We start from the raw sequence: 25,963 nt of genomic DNA, 5'->3' as shown, positions 1-25,963 counted from the left end.
AAACTTGGAAGTGCAATTTGCATATGGGCTTTCAAAAATATTTTTTCTGCTAATAGTAAGAGAAAAATCCTAAAATCCTAAATAAAAAAAAATGTTTCTGCCCAGTTTAGAACTGGGGACCTTTCGCGTGTTAGGCGAATGTGATAACCACTACACTACATGAACTGCATCTTTGGAGACAGAAAAGTATTGAATCTGGAAGACCCATAGTAACAGAATCCTCATAAAATCATAAAGTAAAAGTATGTTTTTGCCCACTTTCAAACTGGGGACCTTTTGTGTGTTAGGCGAACGTGATAACCACTACACTACAGAAACTGCCTCTGCGGGGTTGGAAAAGTATTGAACCTGGAAGACCCATATTAACAGAATACTCATAAAATCATAAAGTAAAAGTATGTTTCTGCCCACTTTCAAACTGGGGACCTTTCGCGTGTGAGGCGAATGTGATAACCACTACACTACAGAAACAGCCTCTGTGGGTACGGAAAAGTATTGAACCTGGAAGAGCCATAGTAACAGAATCCTCATAAAATCATAAAGTAAAAGTATGTTTTTGCCGACTTTCAAACTGGGGACCTTTTGTGTGTTAGGCGAACGTGATAACCACTACACTACAGAAACTGCCTCTGCGAGGTTGGAAAAGTATTGAACCTGGAAGACCCATAGTAACAGTATCCTCATAAAATCATAACGTAAAAGTATGTTTCTGCCCAGTTTCGAACTGGGGACCTTTGCGTGTGAGGGGAACATGATAACCACTACACTACAGAAACTGCCTCTGCGGGACGGAAAAGTATTGAACCTGGAAGACCCATAGTAACAGTATCCTCATAAAATCCTAAAGTAAAAGTATGTTTCTGCCCACTTTCAAACTGGGGACCTTTCGCGTGTGAGGCGAATGTGATAACCACTACACTACAGAAACTGCCTCTGTGGGTACGGAAAAGTATTGAACCTGGAAGAGCCATAGTAACAGAATACTCTTAAAATCATAACGTGAAAGTATGTTTCTGCCCAGTTTCGAACTGGGGACCTTTCGCGTGTTAGGCGAATGTGATAACCACTACACTACAGAAACTGCATCTTTGGAGATGGAAAAGTATTGAACCTGGAAGACGCATAGTAACAGAATCCTCTTAAAATCATAAAGTAAAAGTATGTTTTTGCCCACTTTCAAACTGGGGACCTTTTGTGTGTGAGGCGAACATGATAACCACTACTCTACAGAAACTGCCTCTGCAGGAACTGAAAAGTATTGAACCTGGAAGACACATAGTAACAGAATCCTCATAAAATCATAAAGTAAAAGTATGTTTCTGCCCACTTTCAAACTGAGGACCTTTCGCATATGAGATGATTGTGATAACCACTACACTACAAAAACTGCCTCTTGGGGAAAGGAAAAGAATTAAACTTGGATGTGCAATTTGCATATGGGCTTTTCAAAAAATATTTTTTCTGCTAATAGTAACAGAAAAATCCTAATATCATAAATAAAAAAAATGTTTCTGCCATTTTTGAACTGGGGACCTTTCGCGTGTTAGGCGAACGTGATAACCACTACACTACAGAAACTGCCTCTATGAGGATGGAAAAGTATTGCACCTGGAAGACCCATAGTAACAGAATACTCTTAAAATCATAACGTAAAAGTTTGTTTCTGCCCAGTTTCGAACTGGGGACCTTTGCGTGTGAGGCGAACATGATAACCACTACACTACAGAAACTGCCTCTGCAGGGACGGAAAAGTATTGAACCTGGAAGAGCCATAGTAACAGAATACTCTTAAAATCATAACGTGAAAGTATGTTTCTGCCCAGTTTCAAACTGGGGACCTTTCGCGTGTGAGGCGAACGTGATAAGCACTACACTACAGAAACTGCCTCTGCGGTAACTGAAAAGTATTGAACCTGGAAGACCCATAGTAACAGAATCCTCATAAAATCATAAAGTAAAAGTATGTTTCTGCCCACTTTCAAACTGAGGACCTTTCGCATATGATATGATTGTGATAACCACTACACTACAAAAACTGCCTCTTGGGGAAAGGAAAAGAATTAAACTTGGATGTGCAATTTGCATTTGGGATTTCAAAAATATTTTTTCTTCTACTAGTAACAGAAAAATCCTAAAATCATAAATAATAAAAATGTTTCTGCCCAGATTCGAACTGGGGACCTTTCGCGTGTTAGGCGAACGTGATAACCACTACACTACAGAAACTGCCTCTGAGGGGAGGAAAAGTATTGAACCTGGAAGATCCATAGTAACAGTATCCTCATAAAATCATAAAGTAAAAGTATGTTTCTGCCCACTTTCAAAATGGGGACCTTTCGCGTGTGAGGCGAATGTGATAACCACTACACTACAGAAACTGCCTCTGTGGGTACGGAAAAGTATTGAACCTGGAAGAGCCATAGTAACAGAATACTCTTAAAACCATAACGTGAAAGTATGTTTTTGCCCAGTTTCGAACTGGGGACCTTTCGCGTGTGAAGCGAACGTGATAACCACTACACTACAGAAACTGCCTATGCGGGAACTGAAAAGTATTGAACCTGGAAGATCCATAGTAACAGAATCCTCATAAAATCATAAAGTAAAAGTATGTTTCTGCCCACATTCAAACTGAGGACCTTTTGCATATGAGATGATTTCGATAACCACTACACCACAAAAACTGCCTCTTGGGGAAAGGAAAAGAATTAAACTTGGATGTGCAATTTGCATATGGGCTTTCAAAAATATTTTTTCTGCTAATAGTAACAGAAAAATCCAAAATAAAAAAAAATTTCTGCCTACTTTCAAACTGGGGACCTTTCGCGTGTTAGGCGAATGTGATAACCACTACACTACAGAAACTGCCTCTGTGGGGACGGAAAAGTATTAAACCTGGAAGAGCCATAGTAACAGAATACTCTTAAAATCATAACGTAAAAGTATGTTTCTGCCCAGTTTCAAACTGGGAACTTTTTGCGTGTTAGGCGAATGTGATAACCACTACAAACTGGGGACCCTTCGCGTGTTAGGCGAACGTGATAACCACTACACTACAGAAACTGTCTCTGCGGGGATGGAAAAGTATTGAAAGTAAAAGTATGTTTCTACCCACTTTCAAACTGGGGACCTTTCGCGTGTGGGGCGAATGTGATAACCACTACACTACAGAAACTGCCTCTGTTGGTACGGAAAAGTATTGAACCTGGAAGAGCCATAGTAACAGAATACTCTTAAAATCATAACGTGAGAGTATGTTTCTGCCCTGTTTCGAACTGGGGACCTTTCGCGTGTGAGGCGAACGTGATAAGCACTACACTACAGAAACTACCTCTGCGGGAACTGAAAAGTATTGAACCTGGAAGACCCATAGTAACAGAATCCTCATAAAATCATAAAGTAAAAGTATGTTTCTGCCCACTTTCAAACTGAGAACCTTTCGCATATGATATGATTGTGATAACCACTACACTACAAAAACTACCTCTTGGGGAAAGGAAAAGAATTAAACTTGGATGTGCAATTTGCATATGGGCTTTCAAAAATATTTTTTCTGCTAATAGTAACAGAAAAATCCAAAATAAAAAAAAATTCTGCCAAGTTTCAAACTAGGGACCTTTCGCGTGTTAGGCGAACGTGATAACCACTACACTACAGAAACTGCCTCTATGAGGATGGAAAAGTATTGCACCTGGAAGACCCATAGTAACAGAATACTCTTAAAATCATAACGTAAAAGTTTGTTTCTGCCCAGTTTCGAACTGGGGACCTTTGCGTGTGAGGCGAACATGATAACCACTACACTACAGAAACTGCCTCTGCAGGGACGGAAAAGTATTGAACCTGGAAGAGCCATAGTAACAGAATACTCTTAAAATCATAACGTGAAAGTATGTTTCTGCCCAGTTTCAAACTGGGGACCTTTCGCGTGTGAGGCGAACGTGATAAGCACTACACTACAGAAACTGCCTCTGCGGTAACTGAAAAGTATTGAACCTGGAAGACCCATAGTAACAGAATCCTCATAAAATCATAAAGTAAAAGTATGTTTCTGCCCACTTTCAAACTGAGGACCTTTCGCATATGATATGATTGTGATAACCACTACACTACAAAAACTGCCTCTTGGGGAAAGGAAAAGAATTAAACTTGGATGTGCAATTTGCATTTGGGATTTCAAAAATATTTTTTCTTCTACTAGTAACAGAAAAATCCTAAAATCATAAATAATAAAAATGTTTCTGCCCAGATTCGAACTGGGGACCTTTCGCGTGTTAGGCGAACGTGATAACCACTACACTACAGAAACTGCCTCTGAGGGGAGGAAAAGTATTGAACCTGGAAGATCCATAGTAACAGTATCCTCATAAAATCATAAAGTAAAAGTATGTTTCTGCCCACTTTCAAAATGGGGACCTTTCGCGTGTGAGGCGAATGTGATAACCACTACACTACAGAAACTGCCTCTGTGGGTACGGAAAAGTATTGAACCTGGAAGAGCCATAGTAACAGAATACTCTTAAAACCATAACGTGAAAGTATGTTTTTGCCCAGTTTCGAACTGGGGACCTTTCGCGTGTGAAGCGAACGTGATAACCACTACACTACAGAAACTGCCTATGCGGGAACTGAAAAGTATTGAACCTGGAAGATCCATAGTAACAGAATCCTCATAAAATCATAAAGTAAAAGTATGTTTCTGCCCACATTCAAACTGAGGACCTTTTGCATATGAGATGATTTCGATAACCACTACACCACAAAAACTGCCTCTTGGGGAAAGGAAAAGAATTAAACTTGGATGTGCAATTTGCATATGGGCTTTCAAAAATATTTTTTCTGCTAATAGTAACAGAAAAATCCAAAATAAAAAAAAATTTCTGCCTACTTTCAAACTGGGGACCTTTCGCATGTTAGGCGAATGTGATAACCACTACACTACAGAAACTGCCACTGTGGGGACGGAAAAGTATTGAACCTGGAAGAGCCATAGTAACAGAATACTCTTAAAATCATAACGTAAAAGTATGTTTCTGCCCAGTTTCAAACTGGGAACTTTTTGCGTGTTAGGCGAATGTGATAACCACTACAAACTGGGGACCCTTCGCGTGTTAGGCGAACGTGATAACCACTACACTACAGAAACTGTCTCTGCGGGGATGGAAAAGTATTGAAAGTAAAAGTATGTTTCTACCCACTTTCAAACTGGGGACCTTTCGCGTGTGGGGCGAATGTGATAACCACTACACTACAGAAACTGCCTCTGTTGGTACGGAAAAGTATTGAACCTGGAAGAGCCATAGTAACAGAATACTCTTAAAATCATAACGTGAGAGTATGTTTCTGCCCTGTTTCGAACTGGGGACCTTTCGCGTGTGAGGCGAACGTGATAAGCACTACACTACAGAAACTACCTCTGCGGGAACTGAAAAGTATTGAACCTGGAAGACCCATAGTAACAGAATCCTCATAAAATCATAAAGTAAAAGTATGTTTCTGCCCACTTTCAAACTGAGAACCTTTCGCATATGATATGATTGTGATAACCACTACACTACAAAAACTACCTCTTGGGGAAAGGAAAAGAATTAAACTTGGATGTGCAATTTGCATATGGGCTTTCAAAAATATTTTTTCTGCTAATAGTAACAGAAAAATCCAAAATAAAAAAAAATTCTGCCAAGTTTCAAACTAGGGACCTTTCACGTGTTAGGCGAACGTGATAACCACTACACTACAGAAACTGCCTCTGCGGGGTTGGAAAAGTATTGAACCTGGAAGACCCATAGTAACAGTATCCTCATAAAAACATAAAGTCAAAGTATGTTTCTGCCCACTTTCAAACTGGAGACCTTTTGTGTGTTAGGCGAATGTGATAACCACTACACTACAGAAACTGCATGTTTTGAGACGGAAAAGTATTGAACCTGGAAGACCCATAGTAACAGAATACTCATAAAATCATAAAGTAAAAGTATGTTTCTGCCCACTTTCAAACTGAGGACATTTCGCATATGAGATGATTGTGATAACCACTACACTACAAAAACTGCCTCTTGGGGAAACGAAAAGAATTAAACTTGGATGTTCAATTTGCATATGGGCTTTCAAAAATATTTTTTCTGCTACTAGTAACAGAAAAATCCTAAAATCCTAAATAAAAAAATGTTTCTGCCCAGTTTCGAACTGGGGACCTTTCGCGTGTTAGGCGAACGTGATAACCACTACACTACAGAAACTGCCTGTGCGGGGTTGGAAAAGTATTGAACCTGGAAGACCCATAGTAACAGAATCCTCATAAAATCATAAAGTAAAAGTATGTTTTTGCCCACTTTCAAACTGGGGACCTTTTGTGTGTTAGGCGAACGTGATAACCACTACACTACAGAAACTGCATCTGCGGGGTTGGAAAAGTATTGAACTTGGAAGACCCATAGTAACAGTATCCTCATAAAATCATAAAGTAAAAGTATGTTTCTGCCCACTTTCAAACTGGGGACCTTTCGCATGTGAGGCGAACGTGATAACCAATACAAAAACTGCCACTTGGGGAACGGAAAAGAATTAAACTTGGAAGTGCAATTTGCATATGGGCTTTCAAAAATATTTTTTCTGCTAATAGTAACAGAAAAATCCTAAAATCCTAAATAAAAAAAAATGTTTCTGCCCAGATTCGAACTGGGGACCTTTCGCCTGTTAGGTGAATGTGATAACCACTACACTACAGAAACTGCAACTTTGGAAATGGAAAAGTATTGAACCTGGAAGACCCATAGTAACAAAATCCTCATAAAATCATAAAGTAAAAGTATGTTTTTGCCCACTTTCAAACTAGGGACCTTTTGTGTGTTAGGCGAACGTGATAACCACTACACTACAGAAATTGCCTCTGCGGGGTTGGAAAAGTATTGAACCTGGAAGACCCATAGTAACAGAATACTCATAAAATCATAAAGTAAAAGTATGTTTCTGCCCACTTTCAAACTGGGGACCTTTCGCGTGTGAGGCGAATGTGATAACCACTACACTACAGAAACAGCCTCTGTGGGTATGGAAAAGTATTGAACCTGGAAGAGCCATAGTAACAGAATACTCATAAAATCATAAAGTAAAAGTATGTTTTTGCCCACTTTCAAACTGGGGACCTTTTGTGTGTTAGGCGAATGTGATAACCACTACACTACAGAAACTGCCTCTGCGAGGTTGGAAAAGTATTGAACCTGGAAGACCCATAGTAACAGTATCCTCATAAAATCATAACGTAAAAGTATGTTTCTGCCCACTTTCAAACTGGGGACCTTTCGCGTGTGAGGCGAATGTGATAACCACTACACTACAGAAACTGCCTCTGCGGAAAGGAAAAGTATTGAACCTGGAAGACCCATAGTAACAGAATCCTCATAAAATCATAAAGTAAAAGTATGTTTCTGCCCACTTTCAAACTGAGGACCTTTCGCATATGAGATGAATGTGATAACCACTACATTACAAAAACTGCCTCTTGGGGAACGGAAAAGAATTAAACTTGGAAGTGCAATTTGCATATGGGCTTTCAAAAATATTTTTTCTGCTAATAGTAAGAGAAAAATCCTAAAATCATAAATAAAAAAAATGTTTCTGCCCAGTTTCGAACTGGGGACCTTTCACGTGTTAGGCCAATGTGATAACCACTACACTGCAGAAACTGCATCTTTGGAGATGGAAAAGTATTGAACCTGGAAGACCCATAGTAACAGAATCCTCATAAAATCATAAAGTAAAAGTATGTTTTTTCCCACTTTCAAACTGGGAACCTTTTGGGTGTTAGGCGAACGTGATAACCACTACTCTACAGAAACTGCCTCTGCGAGTTTGGAAAAGTATTGAACCTGGAAGACCCATAGTAACAGTATCCTCATAAAATCATAAGTAAAAATATGTTTCTGCCCACTTTCAAACTGAGGACCTTTCGCATATGAGATGATTGTGATAACCACTACACTACAAAAACTGCCCCTTGAGGAAAGGAAAAGAATTAAACCTGGCAGTGCAATTTGCATATGGGCTTTCAAAAATATTTTTTCTGGTAATAGTAACAGAAAAATCCTAAATAAAAAGAAATTTTCTGCCCAGTTTCAAACTGGGAACTTTTTGCGTGTTAGGCGAACGTGATAACCACTACACTATAGAACTGCGTCTGTGCCAATGGAAAAGTATTGAACCTGGAAGAGCCATAGTAACAGAATACTTATAAAATCATAAAGTAAAAGTATGTTTCTGCCTACTTTCAAACTGAGGACCTTTCACATATGAGATGAATATGATAACGACTACACTACAAAAACTGCCTCTTGGAGAACTGAAAAGAATTAAAATCAGAAGTGCAATTTGCATATGGGATTTCAAAAATATTTATTCTGCTAATAGTAACAGAAAAATCCTAAAATTATAAATAAAAAAAAAGTTTCTGCCCAGTTTCGAACTGGGGACCTTTCGCGTGTTAGGCGAATGTGATAACCACTACACTACAGAAACTGCATCTTTAGAGATGGAAAAGTATTGAACCTGGAAGACGCATAGTAACAGAATCCTCTTAAAATCATAAAGTAAAAGTATGTTTTTGCCCACTTTCAAACTGGGGACCTTTTGTGTGTTAGGCGAACGTGATAACCACTACACTACAGAAACTGCCTGTGCGGGGTTGGAAAAGTATTGAACCTGGAAGACCCATAGTAACAGTATCCTCATAAAATCCTAAAGTAAAAGTATGTTTCTGCCCACTTTCAAACTGGGGACCTTTCGCGTGTGAGGCGAATGTGATAACCACTACACTACAGAAACTGCCTCTGTGGGTACGGAAAAGTATTGAACCTGGAAGAGCCATAGTAACAGAATACTCTTAAAATCATAACGTGAAAGTATGTTTCTGCCCAGTTTCGAACTGGGGACCTTTCGCGTGTTAGGCGAATGTGATAACCACTACACTACAGAAACTGCATCTTTGGAGATGGAAAAGTATTGAACCTGGAAGACGCATAGTAACAGAATCCTCTTAAAATCATAAAGTAAAAGTATGTTTTTGCCCACTTTCAAACTGGGGACCTTTTGTGTGTGAGGCGAACATGATAACCACTACTCTACAGAAACTGCCTCTGCAGGAACTGAAAAGTATTGAACCTGGAAGACACATAGTAACAGAATCCTCATAAAATCATAAAGTAAAAGTATGTTTCTGCCCACTTTCAAACTGAGGACCTTTCGCATATGAGATGATTGTGATAACCACTACACTACAAAAACTGCCTCTTGGGGAAAGGAAAAGAATTAAACTTGGATGTGCAATTTGCATATGGGCTTTTCAAAAAATATTTTTTCTGCTAATAGTAACAGAAAAATCCTAATATCATAAATAAAAAAAATGTTTCTGCCATTTTTGAACTGGGGACCTTTCGCGTGTTAGGCGAACGTGATAACCACTACACTACAGAAACTGCCTCTATGAGGATGGAAAAGTATTGCACCTGGAAGACCCATAGTAACAGAATACTCTTAAAATCATAACGTAAAAGTTTGTTTCTGCCCAGTTTCGAACTGGGGACCTTTGCGTGTGAGGCGAACATGATAACCACTACACTACAGAAACTGCCTCTGCAGGGACGGAAAAGTATTGAACCTGGAAGAGCCATAGTAACAGAATACTCTTAAAATCATAACGTGAAAGTATGTTTCTGCCCAGTTTCAAACTGGGGACCTTTCGCGTGTGAGGCGAACGTGATAAGCACTACACTACAGAAACTGCCTCTGCGGTAACTGAAAAGTATTGAACCTGGAAGACCCATAGTAACAGAATCCTCATAAAATCATAAAGTAAAAGTATGTTTCTGCCCACTTTCAAACTGAGGACCTTTCGCATATGATATGATTGTGATAACCACTACAGTACAAAAACTGCCTCTTGGGGAAAGGAAAAGAATTAAACTTGGATGTGCAATTTGCATTTGGGATTTCAAAAATATTTTTTCTTCTACTAGTAACAGAAAAATCCTAAAATCATAAATAATAAAAATGTTCCTGCCCAGATTCGAACTGGGGACCTTTCGCGTGTTAGGCGAACATGATAACCACTACACTACAGAAACTGCCTCTATGAGGATGGAAAAGTATTGCACCTGGAAGACCCATAGTAACAGAATACTCTTAAAATCATAACGTAAAAGTTTGTTTCTGCCCAGTTTCGAACTGGGGACCTTTGCGTGTGAGGCGAACATGATAACCACTACACTACAGAAACTGCCTCTGCAGGGACGGAAAAGTATTGAACCTGGAAGAGCCATAGTAACAGAATACTCTTAAAATCATAACGTGAAAGTATGTTTCTGCCCAGTTTCAAACTGGGGACCTTTCGCGTGTGAGGCGAACGTGATAAGCACTACACTACAGAAACTGCCTCTGCGGTAACTGAAAAGTATTGAACCTGGAAGACCCATAGTAACAGAATCCTCATAAAATCATAAAGTAAAAGTATGTTTCTGCCCACTTTCAAACTGAGGACCTTTCGCATATGATATGATTGTGATAACCACTACACTACAAAAACTGCCTCTTGGGGAAAGGAAAAGAATTAAACTTGGATGTGCAATTTGCATTTGGGATTTCAAAAATATTTTTTCTTCTACTAGTAACAGAAAAATCCTAAAATCATAAATAATAAAAATGTTTCTGCCCAGATTCGAACTGGGGACCTTTCGCGTGTTAGGCGAACGTGATAACCACTACACTACAGAAACTGCCTCTGAGGGGAGGAAAAGTATTGAACCTGGAAGATCCATAGTAACAGTATCCTCATAAAATCATAAAGTAAAAGTATGTTTCTGCCCACTTTCAAAATGGGGACCTTTCGCGTGTGAGGCGAATGTGATAACCACTACACTACAGAAACTGCCTCTGTGGGTACGGAAAAGTATTGAACCTGGAAGAGCCATAGTAACAGAATACTCTTAAAACCATAACGTGAAAGTATGTTTTTGCCCAGTTTCGAACTGGGGACCTTTCGCGTGTGAAGCGAACGTGATAACCACTACACTACAGAAACTGCCTATGCGGGAACTGAAAAGTATTGAACCTGGAAGATCCATAGTAACAGAATCCTCATAAAATCATAAAGTAAAAGTATGTTTCTGCCCACATTCAAACTGAGGACCTTTTGCATATGAGATGATTTCGATAACCACTACACCACAAAAACTGCCTCTTGGGGAAAGGAAAAGAATTAAACTTGGATGTGCAATTTGCATATGGGCTTTCAAAAATATTTTTTCTGCTAATAGTAACAGAAAAATCCAAAATAAAAAAAAATTTCTGCCTACTTTCAAACTGGGGACCTTTCGCGTGTTAGGCGAATGTGATAACCACTACACTACAGAAACTGCCTCTGTGGGGACGGAAAAGTATTGAACCTGGAAGAGCCATAGTAACAGAATACTCTTAAAATCATAACGTAAAAGTATGTTTCTGCCCAGTTTCAAACTGGGAACTTTTTGCGTGTTAGGCGAATGTGATAACCACTACAAACTGGGGACCCTTCGCGTGTTAGGCGAACGTGATAACCACTACACTACAGAAACTGTCTCTGCGGGGATGGAAAAGTATTGAAAGTAAAAGTATGTTTCTACCCACTTTCAAACTGGGGACCTTTCGCGTGTGGGGCGAATGTGATAACCACTACACTACAGAAACTGCCTCTGTTGGTACGGAAAAGTATTGAACCTGGAAGAGCCATAGTAACAGAATACTCTTAAAATCATAACGTGAGAGTATGTTTCTGCCCTGTTTCGAACTGGGGACCTTTCGCGTGTGAGGCGAACGTGATAAGCACTACACTACAGAAACTACCTCTGCGGGAACTGAAAAGTATTGAACCTGGAAGACCCATAGTAACAGAATCCTCATAAAATCATAAAGTAAAAGTATGTTTCTGCCCACTTTCAAACTGAGAACCTTTCGCATATGATATGATTGTGATAACCACTACACTACAAAAACTACCTCTTGGGGAAAGGAAAAGAATTAAACTTGGATGTGCAATTTGCATATGGGCTTTCAAAAATATTTTTTCTGCTAATAGTAACAGAAAAATCCAAAATAAAAAAAAATTCTGCCAAGTTTCAAACTAGGGACCTTTCGCGTGTTAGGCGAACGTGATAACCACTACACTACAGAAACTGCCTCTATGAGGATGGAAAAGTATTGCACCTGGAAGACCCATAGTAACAGAATACTCTTAAAATCATAACGTAAAAGTTTGTTTCTGCCCAGTTTCGAACTGGGGACCTTTGCGTGTGAGGCGAACATGATAACCACTACACTACAGAAACTGCCTCTGCAGGGACGGAAAAGTATTGAACCTGGAAGAGCCATAGTAACAGAATACTCTTAAAATCATAACGTGAAAGTATGTTTCTGCCCAGTTTCAAACTGGGGACCTTTCGCGTGTGAGGCGAACGTGATAAGCACTACACTACAGAAACTGCCTCTGCGGTAACTGAAAAGTATTGAACCTGGAAGACCCATAGTAACAGAATCCTCATAAAATCATTAAGTAAAAGTATGTTTCTGCCCACTTTCAAACTGAGGACCTTTCGCATATGATATGATTGTGATAACCACTACACTACAAAATCTGCCTCTTGGGGAAAGGAAAAGAATTAAACTTGGATGTGCAATTTGCATTTGGGATTTCAAAAATATTTTTTCTTCTACTAGTAACAGAAAAATCCTAAAATCATAAATAATAAAAATGTTTCTGCCCAGATTCGAACTGGGGACCTTTCGCGTGTTAGGCGAACGTGATAACCACTACACTACAGAAACTGCCTCTGAGGGGAGGAAAAGTATTGAACCTGGAAGATCCATAGTAACAGTATCCTCATAAAATCATAAAGTAAAAGTATGTTTCTGCCCACTTTCAAAATGGGGACCTTTCGCGTGTGAGGCGAATGTGATAACCACTACACTACAGAAACTGCCTCTGTGGGTACGGAAAAGTATTGAACCTGGAAGAGCCATAGTAACAGAATACTCTTAAAACCATAACGTGAAAGTATGTTTTTGCCCAGTTTCGAACTGGGGACCTTTCGCGTGTGAAGCGAACGTGATAACCACTACACTACAGAAACTGCCTATGCGGGAACTGAAAAGTATTGAACCTGGAAGATCCATAGTAACAGAATCCTCATAAAATCATAAAGTAAAAGTATGTTTCTGCCCACATTCAAACTGAGGACCTTTTGCATATGAGATGATTTCGATAACCACTACACCACAAAAACTGCCTCTTGGGGAAAGGAAAAGAATTAAACTTGGATGTGCAATTTGCATATGGGCTTTCAAAAATATTTTTTCTGCTAATAGTAACAGAAAAATCCAAAATAAAAAAAAATTTCTGCCTACTTTCAAACTGGGGACCTTTCGCGTGTTAGGCGAATGTGATAACCACTACACTACAGAAACTGCCTCTGTGGGGACGGAAAAGTATTGAACCTGGAAGAGCCATAGTAACAGAATACTCTTAAAATCATAACGTAAAAGTATGTTTCTGCCCAGTTTCAAACTGGGAACTTTTTGCGTGTTAGGCGAATGTGATAACCACTACAAACTGGGGACCCTTCGCGTGTTAGGCGAACGTGATAACCACTACACTACAGAAACTGTCTCTGCAGGGATGGAAAAGTATTGAAAGTAAAAGTATGTTTCTACCCACTTTCAAACTGGGGACCTTTCGCGTGTGGGGCGAATGTGATAACCACTACACTACAGAAACTGCCTCTGTTGGTACGGAAAAGTATTGAACCTGGAAGAGCCATAGTAACAGAATACTCTTAAAATCATAACGTGAGAGTATGTTTCTGCCCTGTTTCGAACTGGGGACCTTTCGCGTGTGAGGCGAACGTGATAAGCACTACACTACAGAAACTACCTCTGCGGGAACTGAAAAGTATTGAACCTGGAAGACCCATAGTAACAGAATCCTCATAAAATCATAAAGTAAAAGTATGTTTCTGCCCACTTTCAAACTGAGAACCTTTCGCATATGATATGATTGTGATAACCACTACACTACAAAAACTACCTCTTGGGGAAAGGAAAAGAATTAAACTTGGAAGTGCAATTTGCATATGGGCTTTCAAAAATATTTTTTCTGCTAATAGTAACAGAAAAATCCTAAAATCCTAAATAAAAAAAAATGTTTCTGCCCAGATTCGAACTGGGGACCTTTCGCCTGTTAGGTGAATGTGATAACCACTACACTACAGAAACTGCAACTTTGGAAATGGAAAAGTATTGAACCTGGAAGACCCATAGTAACAAAATCCTCATAAAATCATAAAGTAAAAGTATGTTTTTGCCCACTTTCAAACTAGGGACCTTTTGTGTGTTAGGCGAACGTGATAACCACTACACTACAGAAATTGCCTCTGCGGGGTTGGAAAAGTATTGAACCTGGAAGACCCATAGTAACAGAATACTCATAAAATCATAAAGTAAAAGTATGTTTCTGCCCACTTTCAAACTGGGGACCTTTCGCGTGTGAGGCGAATGTGATAACCACTACACTACAGAAACAGCCTCTGTGGGTATGGAAAAGTATTGAACCTGGAAGAGCCATAGTAACAGAATACTCATAAAATCATAAAGTAAAAGTATGTTTTTGCCCACTTTCAAACTGGGGACCTTTTGTGTGTTAGGCGAATGTGATAACCACTACACTACAGAAACTGCCTCTGCGAGGTTGGAAAAGTATTGAACCTGGAAGACCCATAGTAACAGTATCCTCATAAAATCATAACGTAAAAGTATGTTTCTGCCCACTTTCAAACTGGGGACCTTTCGCGTGTGAGGCGAATGTGATAACCACTACACTACAGAAACTGCCTCTGCGGAAAGGAAAAGTATTGAACCTGGAAGACCCATAGTAACAGAATCCTCATAAAATCATAAAGTAAAAGTATGTTTCTGCCCACTTTCAAACTGAGGACCTTTCGCATATGAGATGAATGTGATAACCACTACATTACAAAAACTGCCTCTTGGGGAACGGAAAAGAATTAAACTTGGAAGTGCAATTTGCATATGGGCTTTCAAAAATATTTTTTCTGCTAATAGTAAGAGAAAAATCCTAAAATCATAAATAAAAAAAATGTTTCTGCCCAGTTTCGAACTGGGGACCTTTCACGTGTTAGGCCAATGTGATAACCACTACACTGCAGAAACTGCATCTTTGGAGATGGAAAAGTATTGAACCTGGAAGACCCATAGTAACAGAATCCTCATAAAATCATAAAGTAAAAGTATGTTTTTTCCCACTTTCAAACTGGGAACCTTTTGGGTGTTAGGCGAACGTGATAACCACTACTCTACAGAAACTGCCTCTGCGAGTTTGGAAAAGTATTGAACCTGGAAGACCCATAGTAACAGTATCCTCATAAAATCATAAGTAAAAATATGTTTCTGCCCACTTTCAAACTGAGGACCTTTCGCATATGAGATGATTGTGATAACCACTACACTACAAAAACTGCCCCTTGAGGAAAGGAAAAGAATTAAACCTGGCAGTGCAATTTGCATATGGGCTTTCAAAAATATTTTTTCTGGTAATAGTAACAGAAAAATCCTAAATAAAAAGAAATTTTCTGCCCAGTTTCAAACTGGGAACTTTTTGCGTGTTAGGCGAACGTGATAACCACTACACTATAGAACTGCGTCTGTGCCAATGGAAAAGTATTGAACCTGGAAGAGCCATAGTAACAGAATACTTATAAAATCATAAAGTAAAAGTATGTTTCTGCCTACTTTCAAACTGAGGACCTTTCACATATGAGATGAATATGATAACGACTACACTACAAAAACTGCCTCTTGGAGAACTGAAAAGAATTAAAATCAGAAGTGCAATTTGCATATGGGATTTCAAAAATATTTATTCTGCTAATAGTAACAGAAAAATCCTAAAATTATAAATAAAAAAAAAGTTTCTGCCCAGTTTCGAACTGGGGACCTTTCGCGTGTTAGGCGAATGTGATAACCACTACACTACAGAAACTGCATCTTTAGAGATGGAAAAGTATTGAACCTGGAAGACGCATAGTAACAGAATCCTCTTAAAATCATAAAGTAAAAGTATGTTTTTGCCCACTTTCAAACTGGGGACCTTTTGTGTGTTAGGCGAACGTGATAACCACTACACTACAGAAACTGCCTGTGCGGGGTTGGAAAAGTATTGAACCTGGAAGACCCATAGTAACAGTATCCTCATAAAATCCTAAAGTAAAAGTATGTTTCTGCCCACTTTCAAACTGGGGACCTTTCGCGTGTGAGGCGAATGTGATAACCACTACACTACAGAAACTGCCTCTGTGGGTACGGAAAAGTATTGAACCTGGAAGAGCCATAGTAACAGAATACTCTTAAAATCATAACGTGAAAGTATGTTTCTGCCCAGTTTCGAACTGGGGACCTTTCGCGTGTTAGGCGAATGTGATAACCACTACACTACAGAAACTGCATCTTTGGAGATGGAAAAGTATTGAACCTGGAAGACGCATAGTAACAGAATCCTCTTAAAATCATAAAGTAAAAGTATGTTTTTGCCCACTTTCAAACTGGGGACCTTTTGTGTGTGAGGCGAACATGATAACCACTACTCTACAGAAACTGCCTCTGCAGGAACTGAAAAGTATTGAACCTGGAAGACACATAGTAACAGAATCCTCATAAAATCATAAAGTAAAAGTATGTTTCTGCCCACTTTCAAACTGAGGACCTTTCGCATATGAGATGATTGTGATAACCACTACACTACAAAAACTGCCTCTTGGGGAAAGGAAAAGAATTAAACTTGGATGTGCAATTTGCATATGGGCTTTTCAAAAAATATTTTTTCTGCTAATAGTAACAGAAAAATCCTAATATCATAAATAAAAAAAATGTTTCTGCCATTTTTGAACTGGGGACCTTTCGCGTGTTAGGCGAACGTGATAACCACTACACTACAGAAACTGCCTCTATGAGGATGGAAAAGTATTGCACCTGGAAGACCCATAGTAACAGAATACTCTTAAAATCATAACGTAAAAGTTTGTTTCTGCCCAGTTTCGAACTGGGGACCTTTGCGTGTGAGGCGAACATGATAACCACTACACTACAGAAACTGCCTCTGCAGGGACGGAAAAGTATTGAACCTGGAAGAGCCATAGTAACAGAATACTCTTAAAATCATAACGTGAAAGTATGTTTCTGCCCAGTTTCAAACTGGGGACCTTTCGCGTGTGAGGCGAACGTGATAAGCACTACACTACAGAAACTGCCTCTGCGGTAACTGAAAAGTATTGAACCTGGAAGACCCATAGTAACAGAATCCTCATAAAATCATAAAGTAAAAGTATGTTTCTGCCCACTTTCAAACTGAGGACCTTTCGCATATGATATGATTGTGATAACCACTACAGTACAAAAACTGCCTCTTGGGGAAAGGAAAAGAATTAAACTTGGATGTGCAATTTGCATTTGGGATTTCAAAAATATTTTTTCTTCTACTAGTAACAGAAAAATCCTAAAATCATAAATAATAAAAATGTTCCTGCCCAGATTCGAACTGGGGACCTTTCGCGTGTTAGGCGAACATGATAACCACTACACTACAGAAACTGCCTCTATGAGGATGGAAAAGTATTGCACCTGGAAGACCCATAGTAACAGAATACTCTTAAAATCATAACGTAAAAGTTTGTTTCTGCCCAGTTTCGAACTGGGGACCTTTGCGTGTGAGGCGAACATGATAACCACTACACTACAGAAACTGCCTCTGCAGGGACGGAAAAGTATTGAACCTGGAAGAGCCATAGTAACAGAATACTCTTAAAATCATAACGTGAAAGTATGTTTCTGCCCAGTTTCAAACTGGGGACCTTTCGCGTGTGAGGCGAACGTGATAAGCACTACACTACAGAAACTGCCTCTGCGGTAACTGAAAAGTATTGAACCTGGAAGACCCATAGTAACAGAATCCTCATAAAATCATAAAGTAAAAGTATGTTTCTGCCCACTTTCAAACTGAGGACCTTTCGCATATGATATGATTGTGATAACCACTACACTACAAAAACTGCCTCTTGGGGAAAGGAAAAGAATTAAACTTGGATGTGCAATTTGCATTTGGGATTTCAAAAATATTTTTTCTTCTACTAGTAACAGAAAAATCCTAAAATCATAAATAATAAAAATGTTTCTGCCCAGATTCGAACTGGGGACCTTTCGCGTGTTAGGCGAACGTGATAACCACTACACTACAGAAACTGCCTCTGAGGGGAGGAAAAGTATTGAACCTGGAAGATCCATAGTAACAGTATCCTCATAAAATCATAAAGTAAAAGTATGTTTCTGCCCACTTTCAAAATGGGGACCTTTCGCGTGTGAGGCGAATGTGATAACCACTACACTACAGAAACTGCCTCTGTGGGTACGGAAAAGTATTGAACCTGGAAGAGCCATAGTAACAGAATACTCTTAAAACCATAACGTGAAAGTATGTTTTTGCCCAGTTTCGAACTGGGGACCTTTCGCGTGTGAAGCGAACGTGATAACCACTACACTACAGAAACTGCCTATGCGGGAACTGAAAAGTATTGAACCTGGAAGATCCATAGTAACAGAATCCTCATAAAATCATAAAGTAAAAGTATGTTTCTGCCCACATTCAAACTGAGGACCTTTTGCATATGAGATGATTTCGATAACCACTACACCACAAAAACTGCCTCTTGGGGAAAGGAAAAGAATTAAACTTGGATGTGCAATTTGCATATGGGCTTTCAAAAATATTTTTTCTGCTAATAGTAACAGAAAAATCCAAAATAAAAAAAAATTTCTGCCTACTTTCAAACTGGGGACCTTTCGCGTGTTAGGCGAATGTGATAACCACTACACTACAGAAACTGCCTCTGTGGGGACGGAAAAGTATTGAACCTGGAAGAGCCATAGTAACAGAATACTCTTAAAATCATAACGTAAAAGTATGTTTCTGCCCAGTTTCAAACTGGGAACTTTTTGCGTGTTAGGCGAATGTGATAACCACTACAAACTGGGGACCCTTCGCGTGTTAGGCGAACGTGATAACCACTACACTACAGAAACTGTCTCTGCGGGGATGGAAAAGTATTGAAAGTAAAAGTATGTTTCTACCCACTTTCAAACTGGGGACCTTTCGCGTGTGGGGCGAATGTGATAACCACTACACTACAGAAACTGCCTCTGTTGGTACGGAAAAGTATTGAACCTGGAAGAGCCATAGTAACAGAATACTCTTAAAATCATAACGTGAGAGTATGTTTCTGCCCTGTTTCGAACTGGGGACCTTTCGCGTGTGAGGCGAACGTGATAAGCACTACACTACAGAAACTACCTCTGCGGGAACTGAAAAGTATTGAACCTGGAAGACCCATAGTAACAGAATCCTCATAAAATCATAAAGTAAAAGTATGTTTCTGCCCACTTTCAAACTGAGAACCTTTCGCATATGATATGATTGTGATAACCACTACACTACAAAAACTACCTCTTGGGGAAAGGAAAAGAATTAAACTTGGATGTGCAATTTGCATATGGGCTTTCAAAAATATTTTTTCTGCTAATAGTAACAGAAAAATCCTAAAATCCTAAATAAAAAAAAATGTTTCTGCCCAGATTCGAACTGGGGACCTTTCGCCTGTTAGGTGAATGTGATAACCACTACACTACAGAAACTGCAACTTTGGAAATGGAAAAGTATTGAACCTGGAAGACCCATAGTAACAAAATCCTCATAAAATCATAAAGTAAAAGTATGTTTTTGCCCACTTTCAAACTAGGGACCTTTTGTGTGTTAGGCGAACGTGATAACCACTACACTACAGAAATTGCCTCTGCGGGGTTGGAAAAGTATTGAACCTGGAAGACCCATAGTAACAGAATACTCATAAAATCATAAAGTAAAAGTATGTTTCTGCCCACTTTCAAACTGGGGACCTTTCGCGTGTGAGGCGAATGTGATAACCACTACACTACAGAAACAGCCTCTGTGGGTATGGAAAAGTATTGAACCTGGAAGAGCCATAGTAACAGAATACTCATAAAATCATAAAGTAAAAGTATGTTTTTGCCCACTTTCAAACTGGGGACCTTTTGTGTGTTAGGCGAATGTGATAACCACTACACTACAGAAACTGCCTCTGCGAGGTTGGAAAAGTATTGAACCTGGAAGACCCATAGTAACAGTATCCTCATAAAATCATAACGTAAAAGTATGTTTCTGCCCACTTTCAAACTGGGGACCTTTCGCGTGTGAGGCGAATGTGATAACCACTACACTACAGAAACTGCCTCTGCGGAAAGGAAAAGTATTGAACCTGGAAGACCCATAGTAACAGAATCCTCATAAAATCATAAAGTAAAAGTATGTTTCTGCCCACTTTCAAACTGAGGACCTTTCGCATATGAGATGAATGTGATAACCACTACATTACAAAAACTGCCTCTTGGGGAACGGAAAAGAATTAAACTTGGAAGTGCAATTTGCATATGGGCTTTCAAAAATATTTTTTCTGCTAATAGTAAGAGAAAAATCCTAAAATCATAAATAAAAAAAATGTTTCTGCCCAGTTTCGAACTGGGGACCTTTCACGTGTTAGGCCAATGTGATAACCACTACACTGCAGAAACTGCATCTTTGGAGATGGAAAAGTATTGAACCTGGAAGACCCATAGTAACAGAATCCTCATAAAATCATAAAGTAAAAGTATGTTTTTTCCCACTTTCAAACTGGGAACCTTTTGGGTGTTAGGCGAACGTGATAACCACTACTCTACAGAAACTGCCTCTGCGAGTTTGGAAAAGTATTGAACCTGGAAGACCCATAGTAACAGTATCCTCATAAAATCATAAGTAAAAATATGTTTCTGCCCACTTTCAAACTGAGGACCTTTCGCATATGAGATGATTGTGATAACCACTACACTACAAAAACTGCCCCTTGAGGAAAGGAAAAGAATTAAACCTGGCAGTGCAATTTGCATATGGGCTTTCAAAAATATTTTTTCTGGTAATAGTAACAGAAAAATCCTAAATAAAAAGAAATTTTCTGCCCAGTTTCAAACTGGGAACTTTTTGCGTGTTAGGCGAACGTGATAACCACTACACTATAGAACTGCGTCTGTGCCAATGGAAAAGTATTGAACCTGGAAGAGCCATAGTAACAGAATACTTATAAAATCATAAAGTAAAAGTATGTTTCTGCCTACTTTCAAACTGAGGACCTTTCACATATGAGATGAATATGATAACGACTACACTACAAAAACTGCCTCTTGGAGAACTGAAAAGAATTAAAATCAGAAGTGCAATTTGCATATGGGATTTCAAAAATATTTATTCTGCTAATAGTAACAGAAAAATCCTAAAATTATAAATAAAAAAAAAGTTTCTGCCCAGTTTCGAACTGGGGACCTTTCGCGTGTTAGGCGAATGTGATAACCACTACACTACAGAAACTGCATCTTTAGAGATGGAAAAGTATTGAACCTGGAAGACGCATAGTAACAGAATCCTCTTAAAATCATAAAGTAAAAGTATGTTTTTGCCCACTTTCAAACTGGGGACCTTTTGTGTGTTAGGCGAACGTGATAACCACTACACTACAGAAACTGCCTGTGCGGGGTTGGAAAAGTATTGAACCTGGAAGACCCATAGTAACAGTATCCTCATAAAATCCTAAAGTAAAAGTATGTTTCTGCCCACTTTCAAACTGGGGACCTTTCGCGTGTGAGGCGAATGTGATAACCACTACACTACAGAAACTGCCTCTGTGGGTACGGAAAAGTATTGAACCTGGAAGAGCCATAGTAACAGAATACTCTTAAAATCATAACGTGAAAGTATGTTTCTGCCCAGTTTCGAACTGGGGACCTTTCGCGTGTTAGGCGAATGTGATAACCACTACACTACAGAAACTGCATCTTTGGAGATGGAAAAGTATTGAACCTGGAAGACGCATAGTAACAGAATCCTCTTAAAATCATAAAGTAAAAGTATGTTTTTGCCCACTTTCAAACTGGGGACCTTTTGTGTGTGAGGCGAACATGATAACCACTACTCTACAGAAACTGCCTCTGCAGGAACTGAAAAGTATTGAACCTGGAAGACACATAGTAACAGAATCCTCATAAAATCATAAAGTAAAAGTATGTTTCTGCCCACTTTCAAACTGAGGACCTTTCGCATATGAGATGATTGTGATAACCACTACACTACAAAAACTGCCTCTTGGGGAAAGGAAAAGAATTAAACTTGGATGTGCAATTTGTATATGGGCTTTTCAAAAAATATTTTTTCTGCTAATAGTAACAGAAAAATCCTAATATCATAAATAAAAAAAATGTTTCTGCCATTTTTGAACTGGGGACCTTTCGCGTGTTAGGCGAACGTGATAACCACTACACTACAGAAACTGCCTCTATGAGGATGGAAAAGTATTGCACCTGGAAGACCCATAGTAACAGAATACTCTTAAAATCATAACGTAAAAGTTTGTTTCTGCCCAGTTTCGAACTGGGGACCTTTGCGTGTGAGGCGAACATGATAACCACTACACTACAGAAACTGCCTCTGCAGGGACGGAAAAGTATTGAACCTGGAAGAGCCATAGTAACAGAATACTCTTAAAATCATAACGTGAAAGTATGTTTCTGCCCAGTTTCAAACTGGGGACCTTTCGCGTGTGAGGCGAACGTGATAAGCACTACACTACAGAAACTGCCTCTGCGGTAACTGAAAAGTATTGAACCTGGAAGACCCATAGTAACAGAATCCTCATAAAATCATAAAGTAAAAGTATGTTTCTGCCCACTTTCAAACTGAGGACCTTTCGCATATGATATGATTGTGATAACCACTACAGTACAAAAACTGCCTCTTGGGGAAAGGAAAAGAATTAAACTTGGATGTGCAATTTGCATTTGGGATTTCAAAAATATTTTTTCTTCTACTAGTAACAGAAAAATCCTAAAATCATAAATAATAAAAATGTTCCTGCCCAGATTCGAACTGGGGACCTTTCGCGTGTTAGGCGAACATGATAACCACTACACTACAGAAACTGCCTCTATGAGGATGGAAAAGTATTGCACCTGGAAGACCCATAGTAACAGAATACTCTTAAAATCATAACGTAAAAGTTTGTTTCTGCCCAGTTTCGAACTGGGGACCTTTGCGTGTGAGGCGAACATGATAACCACTACACTACAGAAACTGCCTCTGCAGGGACGGAAAAGTATTGAACCTGGAAGAGCCATAGTAACAGAATACTCTTAAAATCATAACGTGAAAGTATGTTTCTGCCCAGTTTCAAACTGGGGACCTTTCGCGTGTGAGGCGAACGTGATAAGCACTACACTACAGAAACTGCCTCTGCGGTAACTGAAAAGTATTGAACCTGGAAGACCCATAGTAACAGAATCCTCATAAAATCATAAAGTAAAAGTATGTTTCTGCCCACTTTCAAACTGAGGACCTTTCGCATATGATATGATTGTGATAACCACTACACTACAAAAACTGCCTCTTGGGGAAAGGAAAAGAATTAAACTTGGATGTGCAATTTGCATTTGGGATTTCAAAAATATTTTTTCTTCTACTAGTAACAGAAAAATCCTAAAATCATAAATAATAAAAATGTTTCTGCCCAGATTCGAACTGGGGACCTTTCGCGTGTTAGGCGAACGTGATAACCACTACACTACAGAAACTGCCTCTGAGGGGAGGAAAAGTATTGAACCTGGAAGATCCATAGTAACAGTATCCTCATAAAATCATAAAGTAAAAGTATGTTTCTGCCCACTTTCAAAATGGGGACCTTTCGCGTGTGAGGCGAATGTGATAACCACTACACTACAGAAACTGCCTCTGTGGGTACGGAAAAGTATTGAACCTGGAAGAGCCATAGTAACAGAATACTCTTAAAACCATAACGTGAAAGTATGTTTTTGCCCAGTTTCGAACTGGGGACCTTTCGCGTGTGAAGCGAACGTGATAACCACTACACTACAGAAACTGCCTATGCGGGAACTGAAAAGTATTGAACCTGGAAGATCCATAGTAACAGAATCCTCATAAAATCATAAAGTAAAAGTATGTTTCTGCCCACATTCAAACTGAGGACCTTTTGCATATGAGATGATTTCGATAACCACTACACCACAAAAACTGCCTCTTGGGGAAAGGAAAAGAATTAAACTTGGATGTGCAATTTGCATATGGGCTTTCAAAAATATTTTTTCTGCTAATAGTAACAGAAAAATCCAAAATAAAAAAAAATTTCTGCCTACTTTCAAACTGGGGACCTTTCGCGTGTTAGGCGAATGTGATAACCACTACACTACAGAAACTGCCTCTGTGGGGACGGAAAAGTATTGAACCTGGAAGAGCCATAGTAACAGAATACTCTTAAAATCATAACGTAAAAGTATGTTTCTGCCCAGTTTCAAACTGGGAACTTTTTGCGTGTTAGGCGAATGTGATAACCACTACAAACTGGGGACCCTTCGCGTGTTAGGCGAACGTGATAACCACTACACTACAGAAACTGTCTCTGCGGGGATGGAAAAGTATTGAAAGTAAAAGTATGTTTCTACCCACTTTCAAACTGGGGACCTTTCGCGTGTGGGGCGAATGTGATAACCACTACACTACAGAAACTGCCTCTGTTGGTACGGAAAAGTATTGAACCTGGAAGAGCCATAGTAACAGAATACTCTTAAAATCATAACGTGAGAGTATGTTTCTGCCCTGTTTCGAACTGGGGACCTTTCGCGTGTGAGGCGAACGTGATAAGCACTACACTACAGAAACTACCTCTGCGGGAACTGAAAAGTATTGAACCTGGAAGACCCATAGTAACAGAATCCTCATAAAATCATAAAGTAAAAGTATGTTTCTGCCCACTTTCAAACTGAGAACCTTTCGCATATGATATGATTGTGATAACCACTACACTACAAAAACTACCTCTTGGGGAAAGGAAAAGAATTAAACTTGGATGTGCAATTTGCATATGGGCTTTCAAAAATATTTTTTCTGCTAATAGTAACAGAAAAATCCAAAATAAAAAAAAATTCTGCCAAGTTTCAAACTAGGGACCTTTCGCGTGTTAGGCGAACGTGATAACCACTACACTACAGAAACTGCCTCTATGAGGATGGAAAAGTATTGCACCTGGAAGACCCATAGTAACAGAATACTCTTAAAATCATAACGTAAAAGTTTGTTTCTGCCCAGTTTCGAACTGGGGACCTTTGCGTGTGAGGCGAACATGATAACCACTACACTACAGAAACTGCCTCTGCAGGGACGGAAAAGTATTGAACCTGGAAGAGCCATAGTAACAGAATACTCTTAAAATCATAACGTGAAAGTATGTTTCTGCCCAGTTTCAAACTGGGGACCTTTCGCGTGTGAGGCGAACGTGATAAGCACTACACTACAGAAACTGCCTCTGCGGTAACTGAAAAGTATTGAACCTGGAAGACCCATAGTAACAGAATCCTCATAAAATCATTAAGTAAAAGTATGTTTCTGCCCACTTTCAAACTGAGGACCTTTCGCATATGATATGATTGTGATAACCACTACACTACAAAATCTGCCTCTTGGGGAAAGGAAAAGAATTAAACTTGGATGTGCAATTTGCATTTGGGATTTCAAAAATATTTTTTCTTCTACTAGTAACAGAAAAATCCTAAAATCATAAATAATAAAAATGTTTCTGCCCAGATTCGAACTGGGGACCTTTCGCGTGTTAGGCGAACGTGATAACCACTACACTACAGAAACTGCCTCTGAGGGGAGGAAAAGTATTGAACCTGGAAGATCCATAGTAACAGTATCCTCATAAAATCATAA

At 39.2% G+C, this 25,963-nt stretch overlaps 27 non-coding genes across 27 annotated transcripts; all 27 read right to left on the bottom strand.

Annotated features, from left to right (window-relative positions):
- Positions 1 to 1,008: 1,008 nt before the first annotated feature.
- Positions 1,009 to 1,081, bottom strand: TRNAV-AAC (transfer RNA valine (anticodon AAC)). Its single transcript has one exon. It is a non-coding gene; the product is annotated as a tRNA-Val (tRNA).
- Positions 1,082 to 2,153: 1,072 nt separating this feature from the next.
- Positions 2,154 to 2,226, bottom strand: TRNAV-AAC (transfer RNA valine (anticodon AAC)). Its single transcript has one exon. It is a non-coding gene; the product is annotated as a tRNA-Val (tRNA).
- A 232-nt stretch (positions 2,227 to 2,458) lies between these two features.
- Positions 2,459 to 2,531, bottom strand: TRNAV-CAC (transfer RNA valine (anticodon CAC)). The gene has a single exon. It is a non-coding gene; the product is annotated as a tRNA-Val (tRNA).
- Positions 2,532 to 4,236: 1,705 nt separating this feature from the next.
- Positions 4,237 to 4,309, bottom strand: TRNAV-AAC (transfer RNA valine (anticodon AAC)). Its single transcript has one exon. It is a non-coding gene; the product is annotated as a tRNA-Val (tRNA).
- Positions 4,310 to 4,541: 232 nt separating this feature from the next.
- On the bottom strand, positions 4,542 to 4,614 carry TRNAV-CAC (transfer RNA valine (anticodon CAC)). The gene has a single exon. It is a non-coding gene; the product is annotated as a tRNA-Val (tRNA).
- Positions 4,615 to 6,166: 1,552 nt separating this feature from the next.
- Positions 6,167 to 6,239, bottom strand: TRNAV-AAC (transfer RNA valine (anticodon AAC)). The gene has a single exon. It is a non-coding gene; the product is annotated as a tRNA-Val (tRNA).
- A 419-nt stretch (positions 6,240 to 6,658) lies between these two features.
- On the bottom strand, positions 6,659 to 6,731 carry TRNAV-AAC (transfer RNA valine (anticodon AAC)). The gene has a single exon. It is a non-coding gene; the product is annotated as a tRNA-Val (tRNA).
- Positions 6,732 to 8,441: 1,710 nt separating this feature from the next.
- Positions 8,442 to 8,514, bottom strand: TRNAV-AAC (transfer RNA valine (anticodon AAC)). Its single transcript has one exon. It is a non-coding gene; the product is annotated as a tRNA-Val (tRNA).
- A 386-nt stretch (positions 8,515 to 8,900) lies between these two features.
- Positions 8,901 to 8,973, bottom strand: TRNAV-AAC (transfer RNA valine (anticodon AAC)). The gene has a single exon. It is a non-coding gene; the product is annotated as a tRNA-Val (tRNA).
- Positions 8,974 to 10,045: 1,072 nt separating this feature from the next.
- TRNAV-AAC (transfer RNA valine (anticodon AAC)) lies at positions 10,046 to 10,118 on the bottom strand. The gene has a single exon. It is a non-coding gene; the product is annotated as a tRNA-Val (tRNA).
- Positions 10,119 to 10,693: 575 nt separating this feature from the next.
- On the bottom strand, positions 10,694 to 10,766 carry TRNAV-AAC (transfer RNA valine (anticodon AAC)). Its single transcript has one exon. It is a non-coding gene; the product is annotated as a tRNA-Val (tRNA).
- A 232-nt stretch (positions 10,767 to 10,998) lies between these two features.
- Positions 10,999 to 11,071, bottom strand: TRNAV-CAC (transfer RNA valine (anticodon CAC)). Its single transcript has one exon. It is a non-coding gene; the product is annotated as a tRNA-Val (tRNA).
- Positions 11,072 to 12,776: 1,705 nt separating this feature from the next.
- Positions 12,777 to 12,849, bottom strand: TRNAV-AAC (transfer RNA valine (anticodon AAC)). The gene has a single exon. It is a non-coding gene; the product is annotated as a tRNA-Val (tRNA).
- A 232-nt stretch (positions 12,850 to 13,081) lies between these two features.
- On the bottom strand, positions 13,082 to 13,154 carry TRNAV-CAC (transfer RNA valine (anticodon CAC)). The gene has a single exon. It is a non-coding gene; the product is annotated as a tRNA-Val (tRNA).
- A 1,068-nt stretch (positions 13,155 to 14,222) lies between these two features.
- Positions 14,223 to 14,295, bottom strand: TRNAV-AAC (transfer RNA valine (anticodon AAC)). Its single transcript has one exon. It is a non-coding gene; the product is annotated as a tRNA-Val (tRNA).
- A 1,710-nt stretch (positions 14,296 to 16,005) lies between these two features.
- Positions 16,006 to 16,078, bottom strand: TRNAV-AAC (transfer RNA valine (anticodon AAC)). Its single transcript has one exon. It is a non-coding gene; the product is annotated as a tRNA-Val (tRNA).
- Positions 16,079 to 16,464: 386 nt separating this feature from the next.
- On the bottom strand, positions 16,465 to 16,537 carry TRNAV-AAC (transfer RNA valine (anticodon AAC)). Its single transcript has one exon. It is a non-coding gene; the product is annotated as a tRNA-Val (tRNA).
- Positions 16,538 to 17,609: 1,072 nt separating this feature from the next.
- TRNAV-AAC (transfer RNA valine (anticodon AAC)) lies at positions 17,610 to 17,682 on the bottom strand. The gene has a single exon. It is a non-coding gene; the product is annotated as a tRNA-Val (tRNA).
- Positions 17,683 to 18,257: 575 nt separating this feature from the next.
- On the bottom strand, positions 18,258 to 18,330 carry TRNAV-AAC (transfer RNA valine (anticodon AAC)). The gene has a single exon. It is a non-coding gene; the product is annotated as a tRNA-Val (tRNA).
- A 232-nt stretch (positions 18,331 to 18,562) lies between these two features.
- TRNAV-CAC (transfer RNA valine (anticodon CAC)) lies at positions 18,563 to 18,635 on the bottom strand. The gene has a single exon. It is a non-coding gene; the product is annotated as a tRNA-Val (tRNA).
- A 1,068-nt stretch (positions 18,636 to 19,703) lies between these two features.
- TRNAV-AAC (transfer RNA valine (anticodon AAC)) lies at positions 19,704 to 19,776 on the bottom strand. Its single transcript has one exon. It is a non-coding gene; the product is annotated as a tRNA-Val (tRNA).
- A 1,710-nt stretch (positions 19,777 to 21,486) lies between these two features.
- TRNAV-AAC (transfer RNA valine (anticodon AAC)) lies at positions 21,487 to 21,559 on the bottom strand. The gene has a single exon. It is a non-coding gene; the product is annotated as a tRNA-Val (tRNA).
- Positions 21,560 to 21,945: 386 nt separating this feature from the next.
- On the bottom strand, positions 21,946 to 22,018 carry TRNAV-AAC (transfer RNA valine (anticodon AAC)). The gene has a single exon. It is a non-coding gene; the product is annotated as a tRNA-Val (tRNA).
- Positions 22,019 to 23,090: 1,072 nt separating this feature from the next.
- On the bottom strand, positions 23,091 to 23,163 carry TRNAV-AAC (transfer RNA valine (anticodon AAC)). Its single transcript has one exon. It is a non-coding gene; the product is annotated as a tRNA-Val (tRNA).
- Positions 23,164 to 23,738: 575 nt separating this feature from the next.
- TRNAV-AAC (transfer RNA valine (anticodon AAC)) lies at positions 23,739 to 23,811 on the bottom strand. The gene has a single exon. It is a non-coding gene; the product is annotated as a tRNA-Val (tRNA).
- Positions 23,812 to 24,043: 232 nt separating this feature from the next.
- TRNAV-CAC (transfer RNA valine (anticodon CAC)) lies at positions 24,044 to 24,116 on the bottom strand. The gene has a single exon. It is a non-coding gene; the product is annotated as a tRNA-Val (tRNA).
- A 1,705-nt stretch (positions 24,117 to 25,821) lies between these two features.
- Positions 25,822 to 25,894, bottom strand: TRNAV-AAC (transfer RNA valine (anticodon AAC)). Its single transcript has one exon. It is a non-coding gene; the product is annotated as a tRNA-Val (tRNA).
- Positions 25,895 to 25,963: the final 69 nt, after the last annotated feature.

Source organism: Taudactylus pleione, unplaced genomic scaffold (genome assembly GCF_031769625.1).
Source record: "Taudactylus pleione unplaced genomic scaffold, aTauple2 ptg000050l, whole genome shotgun sequence".
Taxonomy (NCBI): domain Eukaryota; kingdom Metazoa; phylum Chordata; class Amphibia; order Anura; family Myobatrachidae; genus Taudactylus; species Taudactylus pleione.
Note: the sequence above shows the minus strand (reverse complement) of the source record. Positions and strands in the feature narration are given on the sequence as shown.